Raw genomic sequence first — 17,293 nt, forward strand, 5'->3', positions numbered from 1 at the left:
CCACAGTCAGGGAGGGCTTCCCATAAGAGGTATGTGAATTTGGGTTTTGAAGAATGAGTAGCAGTTCATCCATTGAAGAGATATGATGGCTTCTTCTCATCTATGCACCAGAGGGGCAATGGTATCTCCATAATTTCCATATTTGAGGTACTACAGGGCAGTAAACTCATTGTGGGGCAATGCTGAAAATTGGTTGTAATGCTGCACCAGCATAATTATCACTTAGATTTAATTTTATAAGTGACCCTAACTGCCTTTAGGGAATTAGGAATTAGGATGATGACTGCTCTGGCTGCTTCCTGCTGAAATGAGGTGGCGGTTGTGCAGCAGTTAGAATCTATCCAGGGGTCAGTTCAGGGATGGCAGTATGGCTCCAAGGGGGGGGTCACAATTGACAGCAAATAGTGTATGCATCAGCACATGCAAAAGGATAAGCATTAAACAAGTGTTGGGGGGGCACCTGGGTGGCTCTGTGGTTGAGCCTCTGCCTTTGGCTCAGGTCATGATCCCAGGGTCCTGTGATTGAGTCCTGCATCAGTCTCCCTGCAGGGAGTCTGCTTCTCTCTCTGCCTATGTGTCTCTGCCTCTTCTTTGTGTCTCTCATGAATAAATAAATAAAAATATTTTTTTAAAAAAGTGTTAGGTTCAAAACTGTGATCACATCTCTTAGTTAAGATCCCCAATTACCAATTCCGTCAAATAGACCAGTGGATATCTTGATCTTATTTAATTGATCATGAATGTCTCCTATAAATTGGGACACCTTGTGGGGATTATCTGTAATTTTAAAACAACACATGGGAAGAAACTTAGCACACCTCAAATGGCATAGCAATAGCAGGTAGTCAGTAATGTCCTGGTTTTCAAGAAGTCCCTATCTGACTTCACTTAATTCTTGGTTGAGTGTGTCTAGTGCCTGGGAAGTATCACTTAGAGTCCTGCTGAGCAAGCATACTGTTTTGGTTATTTTGTGTTGCGGTCCCAACATAAGTCCTAGAAGTGCCATAGTGAGCTTTGAGGCTCCTCTCACCATGAAGGCTGTTTTATGTTTGGCTAAAGCCTTTGTTTGCAATTGTACATCAATAGAGGTGGCTTCTAGGATGAATATGACTAAGGGATAAAACCATGAAGAAGCCCCTTTTTGGGAAATACATTGCAATACAAGCCTCCCTCAAAAAATTGGAAAAAATTCAAATACACAAGCTAACCTCACACCTAAAGGAATTGGAGAAAGAACAGCAAGTAAAGCCTACACCAAGCAGAAGTGAGATAATAAAGATTTGAGCAGAACTCAATGAAATAGAGATTAGAAGAACTGTGGAACAGATCAATAAAACCAGGAGTTGGTTCTTTGAAATAATTAATAAGATAGATAAACCTGCCAGTCTTATCAAAAAGAAAAAAGACTCAAATTAATAAAATCATGAATGAGGGGCACCTGGGTGGCTCAGTGGTTGAGTGTCTGCCTTTGGCTCAGGTCATGATACTGGGATCCAGGAATCGAGTCCCACATCAGGCTCCCTATAAGGAGCCTGCTTCTCCCTCTGCCTATGTCTCTCCCTCTGTGTCTGTATCTCTCATGAATAAATAAATAAAATCTATTTTTAAAAAAGTCATGAATGAAAGAGGAGAGATCACAGCCAATACCAAGGAAATACAAACGATATTAAAAACGTATTATGAGCAGCTATATGCCAACAAATTAGGCAATCTAGAAGAAGTGGATGCATTTCTGCAAAACCACAAATTACCAAAACTGGAACAGGAAGAAATAGAAAACCTGAACAGGCCAATAACCAGGGAGGAAATTGAAGCAGTCATCAAAAACCTCCCAAGACACAAAAGTCCAGGGCCAGATGGCGTCCCAGGGTAATTCTATCAAACATTTAAAGAAGAAATAATATCTATTCTACTAAAGCTGTTTCAAATGATAGAAAGGGACGGAATACTTCCAAACTCATCTTATGAGGCCAGCATTATACCTTGATTCCAAAACCAGACGAAGACCCCACCAAAAAGGAGAATTATAGACCAATATCCCTGATGAACACAGATGCAAAAATTCTCAACAAAGTACTAGCCAATAGGATCCACCAGTACATTAAGAAGATTATTCACCATGACCAAGTAGGATTTATCCCCGGGATGCAAGGGTGGTTCAACACTTGTAGAACAATCAACGTGATAGATCATATCAACAACAACAACAACAAAAACAAGAACCACATGATCCTCTCATTAGATGCAGAGAAAGCATTTGACAAAATACAGAATCCATTCCTGATTAAAACTTTTCAAAGTGAAGGGATAGAGGGAACATTCCTCAATATCTTAAAGCCCATTTATGAAAAGCCCACAGCGAATATCATTCTCAATGGGGAAAAACTGAGAGCCTTTCCCCTAAGATGAGGAACTGACAGGGATGTCCACTCTTACCACTGTTATTCAGCATAGTACTAGAAGTCCTAGCCTCAGCAATCAGACAACAAAAAGAAATAAAAGGCATTCAAATTGGCAAAGAAGAAGTCAAACTCTCCCTCTTCGCTGAAGACATGATACTCTACATAGAAAACCCAAAAGACTCCACCCCAAGATTTCTAGAAGTCATACAGTGATTCAGTAATGTGGCAGGATACAAAACCAATGCCCAGAAGTCAGTGGCATTTCTATACACTAACAATGAGACTGAAGAAAGAGAAATTAAGGAGTCAATCCCATTTACAATTGCACCCAAAAGCATAAAATACCTAGGAATAAACCTAACCAAAGGAGTAAAGGATCTATACCCTAAAAACCACACAACACTTCTGAAAGAAATTGAGGAAGACACAAAGATATGGAAAAACATTCCATGCTCATGGGTTGGAAAAATCAATATTGTGAAAATGTCTATGCTACCCAGGGCAATTTACATGTTCAATGCAATCTCAATCAAAATACCATGGACTTGGGCAGCCCGGGTGGCTCAGCGGTTTAGCGCCGCCTTCAGCCCAGGGTGGGATCCTGGAGACCAGGGATGGAGTCCCAGGTCTGGCTCCCTGCATGGAGCCTGCTTCTTGCTCTGCCTGTGTCTCTGCTCCCCTCTCTCTCTCTCTCTCTCTGTGTGTATGTGTGTGTGTCTCATGCATAAATAAATAAAATCTTTTTAAAAAATACCATGGACTTTCTTCGGAGAGTTGGAACAAATAATCTTAAGATTTCTGTGGAATCAGAAAAGACCCCGAATAGCCAGGGGAATATTAAAAAAGAAAACCAATGCCGGGGGCATCACAATGCCAGATTTCAAGCTGTGTTACAAAACTGTGATCATCAAGACAGTGTGGTACTGGCACATAAATAGACACATAGATCAATAGAACACTTATTTGTTCTATAGAGGGCAGTGTGATGGTGATATTGTGCATTTCTCTTTGTGTTTTTGTGTATTTGAATCTTATTAGGTACAGATGTGTGTGTGTGTGTGTGTGTGTGTGTGTGTGTGTGTATTTAAGTAGGCTCCAAGACCAATGAGACGCTGGAACTCAGGACCCTGAGATCAAGACCTGAGCTGAGATCAAGAGTCAGACATTTAAAGGATTGAGCCACCCAGCTGCCCTGAGGTATGTGTATTTTTAGATTAGATATTATCAAATGACTCTCAGAAATATCATATACATTATATTACATACATTATGTATATAATATATATTAAATACCCAATATATGTAATATATACATATATATAAATAAAGGCATATGAAATACTCATACTAGCAATGTATAAAATACCTCATTTTCCCAAAGCCTCTCCAGCACTGAATGATGTTCTTCTTTTTCATTTTATATCATTCTAAGGAATGAATAATTATATCTAGTTCCATTTTACCTATGTTTTTTCACCTATTAGTGAGGTTGAGCATCTTTTCTAGTTAAATAGGCCGTAGATTCCTTCTGTGCATTCCCCTATCCTTTGTTTATTCCTCTTCTCCCCCCTGGCTTTTACATAATGAACTTTCCTATACTCCTTCATTTGAACATCACCAATGTCATATCTATTCCCATATACTTTAAGATCAATGTCTGGACATTTTCCTATATATTACTGGCCTATTTATCCTTGTTTTGCTTGCATTTGTTTACATTATAAGTTTTAATATTTGCTAAACATCCTCTCAGTATTTCTTTGCATAATTTTCTTGGCTTCTTACACTTCCTTTTTTTTTGGTATATTTTTTAATTGGAGTTCGATTTGCCAACATATAGCATAACACCCAGTGCTCATACCGACAAGCGCCCCCCTCAGTGCCCGTCACCCAGTAACCCCATCCCCCACCCACCTCCCCTTCAACTACCCCTTGATCGTTTCCCAGAGTTAGGAATCTCTCATGTTCTGTCTCCCTCTCTGATATTTCCCACTCATTTTCTCTCCTCTTTTCCTTATTCCCTTTCACTATTTTTATATTCCCCATGAATGAGACCATATAATGTTTGTCCTCCTCCTATTGACTTACTTCACTCAGCATCATATCCTCCAGTTCTATCCACGTTGAAGCAAATGTTGGGTATTTGTTGTTTCTAATGGCTGAGTAATATTCCATTATATACATAGACCACATCTTCTTTATCCATTCATCTTGCCACGGACACCGTGGCTCCTTCCACAGTTTGGCTATTGTGGACATTGCTGCTATAAACATCGGGGTGCAGGTGTCCCGGCGTTTCACTGCATCTGTATCTTTGGGGTAAATCCCCAGCAGTGCAATTGCTGGGTCATAGGGCAGATCTATTTTTAACTCTTTTGAGGAACCTCCACACAGTTGTCCAGAGTGGCTGCACCAGTTCATATTCCCACCAACAGTGCAAGAGGGTTTCCCTTTCTCCACATTTTCTCCAAAATCTGTTTCCTGTCTTGTTAATTTTCACCATTCTCACTGGTGTGAGGTGGTATCTCATTGTGGTTTTGATTTGTATTTCCCTGATGGCAAGTGATGCGGAGCATTTTCTCATGTGCTTGTTGGCCATGTCTATGTCTCCCTCTGTGAAATTTCTGTTCATGTCTTTCACTCATTTCATGACTGGATTGTTTGTTTCTTGGCTGCTGAGTTTAATAAGTTCTTTATAGATCTTGGATACTAGCCCTTTATCTGATGCGTCATTTGCAAATGTCTTCTCCCATTCTGTAGGTTGTCTTTTAGTTTTGTTGACTGTTTCTTTTGCTGTGCAGAGGCTTTTTACCTTGATGAAGTCCCAATAGTTAATTTTTGCTTTTGTTTCCCTTGCCTTCTTAGATGTATCTTGCAAGAAGTTACTGTGGCCAAGTTCAAAAAGGGTGTTGCCTCTGTTCTCCTCTAGGATTTTAATGGATTTTTGTCTCACATTTATTTATTTTTATTTTTTAATTTTTTTAAAGATTTTATTTTTTATTCATGGGAAACACACACACACAGAGAGAGAGACAGAGACAGAGACAGAGACAGAGACACAGGCAGAGGGAGAAGTAGGCTCCACGCAGGAAGCTGGATGTGAGACTTGATCCCAGGACTCCAAGACCATGCCCCGGGCCAAAGGCAGGCACCAAACTGCTGAGCGACCCAGGGATCCCCTCTTGTCTCACATTTAGATCTTTCATCCATTTTGAGTTTATCTTTGTGTATGGGGTAAGAAAATGGTCTAGTTTCATTCTTCTGCACGTGGCTGTCCAATTTTCCCAGCACCATTTATTGAAGAGACTGTCCTTTTTCCAGTGGATGGTCTTTCCTGCTTTGTCGAATATTAGTTGACCATAGAGTTGAGGGTCCATTTCTGGATTCTCTATTCTGTTCCATTGATCTATGTGTCTGTTTTTGTGCCAGTACCATACTGTCTTGAAGATCATAGCTATGTAGTACAACCTGAAATCTGGCATTGTGATGCCCCCGGCTCTGGTTTTCTTTTTCAATATTCCCCTGGCTATTCAGAGTCTTTTCTGATTTCAGACAAATCTTAAGATGCTTTGTTTTAACTCTCTGAAGAAAGTCCATGGTATTTTGATAGGGATTGCATTAAATGGGTAAATTGCCCTGGGTAACCTTGAAATTTTCACAATATTAATTCTTCCAATCCAGGAGCATGGAATATTTTTTCATTTCTTTGTGTCTTCCTCCATTTCTTTCAGAAGTGTTCTGTAGTTTTTAGGGTATAGATCCTTTACCTCTTTGGTTAGGTTTATTCCTAGATATCTTATGCTTTTGGGCGCAATTGTAAATGGGATTGATTCCTTAATTTCTCTTTCTTCAGTCTCATTGTTAATGTATAGAAATGCTACACTGCCGAGTTGCTGTATGAGTTCTAGCAATCTTGGGGTGGAGTCTTTGGGTTTTCTATGTACAGTATCATGTCATCTGCAAAGAGGGAGAGTTTGGCTTCTTCTTTGCCAATTTGAATGCCTTTTATTTCTTTTTGTTGCCTCATTGCTGAAGCTAGGACTTCTAGTACTATGTTGAGTAGCAGTGGTGAGAGTGGACATCCCTGTTGTGTTCGTGATCTTAGGGGAAAGGCTCCCAGTGTTTCCCCATTGAGAATGATATTTGCAGTGGGCTTTATGTAGATGGCTTTTAAGATACTGAGGAATGTTCCCTCTATCTCTACACTCTGAAGAGTTTTGATCAGGAATGGATGCTGTCTTTTGTCAAAGGCTTTCTCTGCATCTATTGAGAGGATCATATGGTTCTTGTTTTTTCTCTTGTTGATATGATCTGTCACGTTGATTGCTTTGCCAGTGTTGAACCAGCCTTGTGTCCCAGGGATAAATCCCACTTGGTCATGGTGAATAATCTTCTTAATGTACTGTTGGATCCTATTGGCTAGTATCTTGTTGAGAATTTTTGCATTGGTGTTCATCAGGGATATTGGTCTATAATTCTCATTTTTGGTGGGGTCTTTTTCTGGTTTTGGAATCAAGGTGATGCTGGCCTCATAAAACGAGTTTGGAAGTATTCCGTCCCTTTCTATCTTTCAGAACAGCTTCAGTAGAATAGGTACTATTTCTTCTTTAAACGTTTGATAGAATTCCCCTGGGAAGCCATCTTGCCTTGGACTTTTGTGTCTTGGGAGGTTTTTGATGACTGCTTCAATTTCCTTCCTGGTTATCAGCCTGTTCAGGTTTTCTATTTCTTCCTGTTCCAGTTTTGGTAGTTTGTGGTTTTCCAGAAATGCGTCCATTTCTTCTAGATTGCCTAATTTATTGGCGTGTAGCTGCTCATAATATGTGTTTAAAATTGTTTGTATTTCCTTGGTATTGGGTATGATCTCTCCTTTTTCATTCGTGATTTTATTAACTTGAGTCTTTTCTGTTTTCTTTTATTAAGGCTGGGTAATGGTTTATCTATCTTATTAATTCTTTGAAAGAACCAACTCCTAGTTCTGTTGATCTGTTCTACAGTTCTTCTGGTCTCTATTTCATTGAGTTTTGCTCGAATCTTTATTAACTCCCTTCTTCTGCTGGGTGTAGGTTTATTTGCTGTTATTTCTCCAGTTCCTTTAGGTGCAAGGTTAGCTTGTGTATTTGAGTTTTTTTCGAGTTTTTTTTTTAATTTTTATTTATTTATGATAGTCACAGAGAGAGAGAGAGAGGCAGAGACATAGGCAGAGGGAGAAGCAGGCTCCATGCACCGGGAGCCCGATGTGGGATTCGATCCCGGGTCTCCAGGATCGCGCCCTGGGCCAAAGGCAGGCGCTAAACCGCTGCGCCACCCAGGGATCCCCGAGCCGGTTTTTTCGAGTTTTTTGAGGGATGCTTGTATTGCGATGTATTTCCCTCTTAGAACTGCTTTTGCTGTTTCCCAAAGATTTTGAATGGTTGTATCTTCCTTTTCATTAGTTTCCATGAATCTTTTTAATTATTCTCTAATCTCCTGGTTGACCCTTTCACCTTTTAGCAGGATGGTGTTAACCTCCACGTGTTTGAGTTTCTTCCAAATTTCTTCTTGTGATTGAGTTCAAGTTTCAAAGCATTATGGTCTGAAAATATGCAGGGAACAATCCCAATCTTTTGGTATCAGTTAACACCTGATTTGTGACCCAGTATGTGGTCTATTCTGAAGAAAGTTCCATGTGCACTTGAGATGAATGTGTGTTCAGTTGTGTTTGGATGTAAAGTTCTGTAAATATCTCTGAAATCCATCTGGTCCAGTGTATCATTTAAAGCTCTTGTTTCTTTGGAGATGTTGTGCTTAGAATATCTGTCATTTGCAGAAAATGCCGTGTTGAAGTCTCCCAGTAATTGTGTATTATTATCTAAGTATGTCTTTACTTGGTTATTAATTGATTGATATACTTGGCAGCTCCCACATTAGGGCCATAAATATTCATGATTGTTAGGTCCTCTTGTTGGATAGACCATTTAGGTATGATATAGTGTCCCTCTTCATCTCTTACTACAGTCTTTGGGATAAACTTTATGTGATATGAGGATTGCTACCCCTGCTTTGTTTTGAGGACCATTTGAATGGTAAATGGTTCTCCAACCTTTTATTTTCAGGATGTAGATGTCCTTAGGTCTGAAATGAGTCTCTTGTAGACAGCAAATAGATGAGTCTTGCTTCTTTTATCCAGTCTGAAACCCTGCGTCTTTTGATGGGATCATTTAGCCCATTCATGTTCAGAGTTACTATTGAAAGATATGAATTTAGTGTCATCGTAATACCTATTCAGTCCCTGTTTTTTGTGGATTATTTCTTTGGGATTCCTCCTTTTTTTAAAAAAAGATTTTATTTATTTATTCATGACAGACACAGAGAGAGAGAGAAAGAGAAAGAGAGAAAGGGAGGCAGAGACAGAGGCAGAGGGAGAAGCAGGCTCCATGCAGGGAGCCCAATGTGGGACTCGATCCTGGGTCTCCAGGATCACACCCTGAGCCAAAGGTGGCACTAAACCAGCGAGCCACCCGGGCTGCCCCCGTCTGGTTTTCAAAGGCAAATGTAATGGGAATTTGTCTTCCCAGTGTGGATTCCCCATGCCTGGTGTGCCTAATATAGGGTCTGCTTTTCCTCCTTTCTGCACCCACGGTGTCCCTCCCTCCATGAACAGTCCTGCAGATCAATTTGTCTCCCAACCATGTCTCCACCCTTCTTTGATGTGGTCTCTCTCTACATTTAACTGTGGAGAATCTGTTCTGCCCATCTTTGAGGGCATTTTCTGGGATATTTACAGTAATGTGGGTATTATCTGTGGGATGAGGTGAGCCTGGGAACCTGGATTCTCCTACTCCACCATCTTCCCCAGAAGTCTAGTTCCCTATTCTATTGATTCATATAGTAATACCTTTAGTCCTTGCATTACAACTGTACTGTAGTATCATATTTACCTATGGAAAAGGACATTTCTCACAACTATTCAATTCCCTCATTCTTAGTATAGTAACTGAAATCATCATTGTCCAAATAAGAAAATTTTCTTCCCTTCTAAAGTCTGCACTCTGAAATTCCTATCCTTTTTTTTTCTCTTTCTGAAGGTTCTATTTAAATGTCTTTTCTTTGAGGATCCCTGGGTGGCTCAGCAGTTTAGCACCTGCCTTCAGCCCAGGGCGTGATCCTGGAGTCTGGGGATCAAGTCCCATATCAGGCTCCTTGCATGGAGCCTGCTTCTCCCTCTGCCTCTCTCTCTCTCTCTCATGAATAAATAAATAAAATCTAGAAAAAAATAATAAATGTCCTTACTTTTCAAGTCCCATCTGTGTTACCTTAAACCAAGGTTATATTTTATCATGTTTGGATTATTCTGTTCACAATGGAATTATCTTTTTTAAAAGATCTGTATTTATTTATTTATGACAGAGAGGCAGAGATACAGGCAGAGGGAGAAGCAGGCTCCCTACGGGGAGCTCCATGCTGGACTCCATCTTCAGACCCCAGGATCACGACCTGAGCCAAAGGCAGGCACTCAACCACTGAGCCACCCAGGTGTTCCCTCATAATGGAATTATCTAATTCCAGTTTTTAACAAATTCATTTTAAATACTATTGACAGATTTCATTACCTGAACCATTATATTTATCTTGTACTTGCTTTATGAAATAAAACTGCAGTTACTCCCTATTATGCAGCACATAATTAAATTCTCCTCTCAGTGACAACAAGCCACATATTTCCAATTTAACCTTATATCTATATATCTTCCATAACTTATGCTTGACTTCAGTTTTCTTAATGTTTCCTATATGTGAAATTCCTTTCTGCATCTAGGCTATTGACTATTTAGGGCTCTGACTATTTAGATATGTTTCCCTATTCCATAAAAATAGTTCTTAATTAATCCAGCATCTAATATTCTTTTCCTTTCTTCATCCCCATTCCGTAGAAACTCAGAACAAATAGAAACTTTTCCCACTTATTTTATTTTTTAGTTTAAAATTTTTGCAGAGGTAATATGTGCATAAGTTTTGAAATTCAAAAAGTGTGAAAGAGTACACAGTGAAAATTCTCACTCCCACCTCTGTCCCCAGTTCCCTTCCCTAGGGACTAACCAGTATTAATCATTTCTTAGGTTTCCTTCCAGAAATATTCATATACAAATAATACTTTTTAAAATTGTGTGGTATATGATCACTTCTATCCTAGATCCTTTTTTTAATCTTTAAGAATAAGAGCAATAGTAATATTTTATTCTTAAGTTTTCTAACAGAAAAATGGAGAAACCAGTTCAAGTGCTGAAATTATTGGTTTTGTGAAGATAGACAAATCAGAGTGTCTTGTTTCAGTAGGTGTTTTTTAAGTGTGTCAGAAAGAATTCAAAGAAACAGATTATTAGCGGTAAGGGAAACCTTGGCTTGAAAACAAAAAAGAATTTAGCCTTTGTTCATTAGTTATTCCAGTAAAGTGAACAACTCTTACTAAAAAGGCATCAAAGAGAATAGTACAGATAGTGTTGCTTTTAAAATTCAGAGAAAATGGGACACCTGGGTGGCTCAGTGGTTTGAGTGTCTGCCTTGGGCTCAGGACATAATCCTGGAATTCTGGGATCAAGTCCCGCATCAGGCTCCTGTATGGAGCCTGCTTTTCCTCCTATGTCTCTGCCTCTCTCTGTGTCTCTAATGAATAAATAAGTAATTTTTTTAAATGAGAGAAAATAATGTCTTCCTACAGGTGTGGTGGGGTTGTGAATTAATTTCAGAGCATAAGAGTCTTAAATGATCTATGAATCACACATACATTTTGGGTTTTTTAATTTCTTATTTAAATTCAATTAGCCAACATAAAGTACATACTTAGTTTCAGATGTAGTGCAATGATTTATTGGTCACTTATGACATCCAGTGCTTATCACATTAAGTGCCCTCCTTAACGCCCATCATCAAATTACCCCATCTCCCCACTTAGCTCCCCTCCATCAACCCTTAGTTTGTTTCCTATAATTAAGAGTCTCTCATGGTATTTCTCCCTCTCTGATGACTTCCCTTTCAGTTTTCCCTCCCTTACCTATGATTCTCTATGCTGTAGTGATCCAAAGGGGCACCTGCACCCCAATGTTCATAGCAGCAATGTCCACAATAGCCAAACTGTGGAAAGAGCCAGAATGCCCATTGACAGATGAATGGATAAAGAAGATGTGGCGTATATATATACAATGGAATATGCTCATATTCCATTCCACGAATACCTATCATTTACATAGACATGGATGGAACTGGAGGGTATTATGCTGAGTGAAATAAGTCAATCAGAGAAAGACAGTTATCACAATACATTTTTAAAAATTATTTATTTATTCATGACAGAGAGAGAGAGAGAGGCAGAGACATAGGCAGAGGGAGAAGTACGCTCCCCGCAGGGAGCCTGGTGTGGGATTCGATCCCAGGACCCCCAGGATCACAACCTGAGCCGAAGGCAGATGCTCAGCCACTGAGCCACCCAGGTGCCCCTATCACATGTACATTTTGAGTTGGCACAAAGAAACAAAAAAGGCAAAGTTAATAGAAGAAGAGCCTGAATAATTATTGGATTTAGTAATAAACTGGATTTTTTTTTAAGAAATAGTTATTAGCAGAATGCAAACTCACATTCATAGCTATTTTTTTTCAGACCGATGACTCCATTTATATGCTTCTTTAAGTCTATGGGCTCAGAGTGTTAAAGAAATTATTTTTAGCATAGGCATGAACTTTTTACATTGAAGGTTGTTAGTTGTGATTAAATATTGCCCATTCTAGTATGTTTTTAAATGTAGTAAAAAGTTGGAAAAAGTTCCCAATCCCTGCATGTGAATTGGTATGCTTAAGATCTACAGAATAAAGGAAGAGGCTTGGGGATATAAAAAGTACAACATAAGAGTGTAAGAACAGTGAAGTTTGGGGGACAAGACAAAGTTCTTGATTCCAGTATTTTAGCCTGACTTTTTAAAAGAAAAAACCAAAACTGGACTTTGTGATCCAGTCATGCTCAATATCTTAAAATTTGGTAGAATTGGATAATAGTATAATTTATTAATTCTATTAATATTAAAGACCTACTGTATTTCATCTTCTATACAAATCATTTAAATATTAGTTATTTCCCCTTCCAGGTAATGTGATGCATTACTTAGGGTAAAGCTGAGCCTTAGTTTAAATCTAATCTCTCAAATGCATACATATATATATGTGTATGTATATATATATATATATACATACACATATATATGTGTGTATATATATATATACATATATATATAATCCATGTTATCTTGGGAAAATTATTTACTCATTTTGAGCTTAATTTCCTTTAAAAACATGTATAATAGTATCTAACATAAAAGATTGCTGTGAGGATTTAATGAGTTTAAAGATATGTATGTATGTGTGTATGTATATATGCATCACTTAGAACAGTGCCTGGAAGATCCCAAGTGCTGTATAAGTACATAGCATATGGCAAAACCCATAAGAGTGTTTCCACCATTATCATCATTATCATCTAATGTCCCTCTGTCCAACCTGGGTCAGTTGCATATAGCTCATCTATATTTGGTTAATTATTCTATGTTCCAATTTCATGTTCTTTCTTCTCTTTTTAGGAGGGAAGTGTAGGATTAAAACCCTATAACAGAGAATTTCCGTAAAAACTTATTTCACAAAAAAAAAACTTATTTCACAGTGAGATAGTGGGTGAATTCAAGAGGAACTATTTATTGTTTCCATTATAAATAAAAAGCGTAGTAAGATGATGACCAGATAAACATAAGGAAAACTAAAATAGACTTTTGAATGATGTTGCCTTCATCAATAAGAACACATTGAATAGGAAGAGAGACTATATGTACATAGAAAAATAATCTACAGGAGCCCACGTTTAATTCATAAAATTTTACTCAGTTTTTCCTATACTGATGGTGCTAATTCTCACACAGGAAGAAATTCTGTGAACCTAATCAATTTGGTAAAGTACTCAGCTATAAGCAAGAACATGTTCCTCTTCCAAAATTTCTTATTGGGAGGATAGCCTATGTATGCACTGAATATAGGAAGGTCTACACTAAGAAGTCACACTTCTCTGCATATCAGATTATTCATTTTTGGAAAAAGCCCTGTGAATGCAAGGAATGTGAGAAAGTTTTCACCCATCTGTCAATACTCAGGTTGCACTGGAGGATTCATACAGAAGAGAAACCCTTTATATGCACTGAACATAGGCAGGCTTTTATCCAAAAAACACACTTAGTTGCACATGAAAAAATTCATAGTGGAGAGAAACCTTATGAATGTAGTTACTGTGTGAAATCTTTCCCTTCCAAATCACAACCCCATGAACATAGGAACACTCGCACAGGAGAAAAACCCTATATACGCACAAAATGTGGGGAGATCTCCAAAAGATCAAATCTCCTTGCACATCAGAAGACCCATACTGGAGAGAGAGATTATGTTTGTCCTGAATGTGGAAAGCCCTTCACTTCCAAGTAAGTATTGATTACATATTAGAGAATTCATACTCAGGGAAAACCTTATGAATGCAGTGACTATGGAAAAATCTTTACCCAGAAGTCTCACCTCAATGTCCATCTGAATTTTCATACTGGAGAGAAACCCTATGTATGTACTGAATGTGGAAAGACCCTCAACCATAAGTCAAGCTTAATGCTACATCAGAAAGTTCATGTTAGAGAACAGCTCTATGAATGCAGTGGCTGTGGGAATTCTTTCACTTTTAAGTCACAGGTCTATAAGCATCAAGAAAGTCACACACAAGAGAGACCCTATATATGCAATAAATGTGGAGAGGCTTTCACCAAAATATCAAATCTCTGCACACCAGAAAATTCATACTGGAAAGAAATCCCATTATATATCCTGAATGTGAGAAGATTTTCACATACAAGTCAGTTTTTATTACACATCAGACAATTCATACTGGGGTGAAAACTTATGAGTGTGATGACTGTGGGAAATCTTTCATAAGTAAATACCAGCCCCAACAGCATCAGCAAAGTCACACAGGAGAAAAGCCCTATGTATGCACTGAGTGTGACAAGGCCTTAATCAAGTTTGAATAAGCACTGGAGTACTTGTCCTCAAGCAAAACCTTATAAATACAATGACTGTGGGAAAGGCAGCATCCAGAAATCAGCTGTTGGTATGCATCAATGTCTTCCCATGTAAAAAACACAAAATCTTTGTGTTTTTTCAATTTAAGAAAAACCTTCTCAGAGAAGTCAGATCTAAATATATGTTATAGAATTCTTGCAGCAGAAAAACCACGAGTATATTCAGGAAAGAAGCTGAGGAAAAAACTTCTAAGAATGCATCAGAGCAGAGTTTCCCTCTTTGCACATCCTCATTAAGTGGAGTTGACACTTGGTGCCTCACCCAGATCCTCTTTACTGGCCGGAGCACCCATCCCCATGGGTTGCAAGTGCTGGAACAAACAGCTTATACCTGTGACTTTCTGCAGAGAATTGCCCTTGGCTGGTCATAGCGCCAACATACCTTCAGATCCCTAGGAAGTTATACCACCCTTCTGGGGAGTAGCCAACAATTGATTATATAGGAATACAAGAGCCCATGTTCCTGCTTCAAAGCACAGCTTTGCAGTGCAGTTGATGCTGCAGACACTCCTGTCCTTCCCCACACAGCTTTCCCGTGTGTCCAGACACAACTAGACTTTTCATGAAACTATACTCTTGCATTGATGATTGCTTCCCTATCCTGCTTCTTTTATCCCCTTAGAGATTTCACCTAAGGAAGACCCTGAATAAATAATGTACATCGGGGATCCCTGGGTGGCTCAGCAGTTTAGCGCCTGCCTTCGGCCCAGGGCATGATCCTGGAGTCCCGGGATTGAGTCCCGCGTCAGGCTTCTGCATGGAGCCTGCTTCTCCCTCTGCTTCTTCCTCTACCGGTGTCTCAGCTTCTCTCTCTCTGTCGTGAATAAATAAATAAAATCTAAAAAAAAATAATGTACACCCAGATGCCTTTACTTAAGATTTTTACTATTCATGAGAGACACAGAGAGAGAGGCAGAGACACAGGCAGAGGGAGAAGCAGGCTCCCTGCGGGGAGCCGGATGCAGGACTTGATCCCAGGGCCCTGGGATCACACCCTAAGCCAAAGGCAGATGCCCAACCACTGAGCCACCAAGTTGTCCCTCAGACATGAAATATTTAAGAGTATTCCACCCACTTACTCTATTTGAGGAAAACACTAAAGGAAGTATTCTAAATAAGTGAATACTAAATCAGAAGATAGATCTCAAAATAAGAGAACAACACAATTGTTAGCAATGACTTGTAAAATATACACCCTTGGGTACACATTCATATAGCCATAGTTAAGTTATGATAATGTGACTGGGGATTTTGAATTAAAATGTTAAGTAAATTTTCTTTTTTTAAGATTTTATTTATTTATTCATGAGAGAGAGAGACAGGCAGAGGGAGAAGCAGGCTCCACGCAGGGAACCCAATGTGGGACTCGATCCCGGGTCTCCAGGATCACACCCCCGGCTGCAGGCGGCGCTAAACCGCTGCCCCACTGGGGCTGCCCAGTATATTTTCTTGAAGCAGAAATGACTTAGTTTCAGAAAAATATAATCTTCAAATAAGCAGTTTAATTTCTCTAGAAAAATCCAGAAGTGGGGACGCCTGGGTGGCTCAGCGATGAAGCGTCTGCCTTTGGCTTAAGGCATGATCCCGGAGTCCCTGAATCGAGTCCCACATCGGGCTCCCTGCGTGGAACCTGCTTCTCCCTCTACCTATGTCTCTGCCTCTCTTTCTCTGTCTCTCATGAATAAATAAATAAAATCTTAAAAAAAAAAGAAAAAAGAAAAATCCAGAAGTGATACTGTTCATTTCACTGAGACAAATATGGAGGATAGAGCAATTTCCTTTAGAAAGAAAGGTCTAATTATATTCTGATCAAATAGTAGAGAAAACAAATTAAATTATGTCTGTTAGAAGTAAAAATGTAGGGGCGCCTGGGTGGCTCAGTTGGTTCAGCATCTGCTTCGGCTCAGGTCATGATCCTGGGGTCCTGGAATCAAGCCCCAAGTCAGGCTCCCTGTTCAGTGGGAAGTCTGCTTCTCTCTCTCCTTCTGCTCCTCCCCTCACCTTGTCTTACTCTCTCGTTTGTGCTCCCTCTCTCAAGTAAATAAAGAATATTTTTTAAAAGAAGTAAACATGGGGGATCCCTGGGTGGCTCAGCGATTTGGTGCTTGCCTTTGGCCCAGGGCACGATCTTGGAGTCCCGGCATGGAGCCTGCTTCTCCCTCTGCCTGTGTCTCTGTGTCTCTCTCTCTCTATCATGAATGAATGAATAAATAAATAAATAATCTAAAAAAAGGAAGTAAAAATGTATATAATGAACAATTAGCAAGAAAAATTTCCAAACTAATGAAGTAAGGGGGAGAAACAAAACATCAGAAACTTCATTGAGCTTCATTGATGAAGAAAAGGATAAAAGTTCTATTTAGGAAATTGTAAAATCAATAATAAGCATAATACAAAAAGATAAGATTTTCATAATTCTACAAAGTGGACTGAATCTCAAGACACAAATGTGGGATTAGGGCAAAAAACATATACAGTTACAAGAAGTATATCTTAAAGATAAAAACACAAAAAAGATTTAGGCAAAGATACACAAGGTGAGTGGCAGCAAAATAAAAGCAGTGTGGTGATGTACTTATCAAAGTAAATTCAAGCTCAAAAGCACTCAAACAAGAAAACATAAAAAGGACAAAACAAGGAAAATACATAATGCCATTGTGGAAAATGGCCTAAGATATACACTTTAGGGTGCCCCTTCCTCCCCTCCCCAAAACACAGAACCACAAGGAAAAATTTGTCTAAAAATATTATTGTATTTAT

At 39.0% G+C, this 17,293-nt stretch overlaps 1 pseudogene; it reads left to right on the top strand.

Moving 5' to 3' along the window:
* LOC140628530 (uncharacterized) overlaps positions 1-14,588 on the top strand; it is a 37,561-nt pseudogene extending 22,973 nt beyond the window's left edge.
* Positions 14,589-17,293: the final 2,705 nt, after the last annotated feature.

This window comes from Canis lupus, chromosome X (genome assembly GCF_048164855.1).
Source record: "Canis lupus baileyi chromosome X, mCanLup2.hap1, whole genome shotgun sequence".
Lineage (NCBI taxonomy): Eukaryota > Metazoa > Chordata > Mammalia > Carnivora > Canidae > Canis > Canis lupus.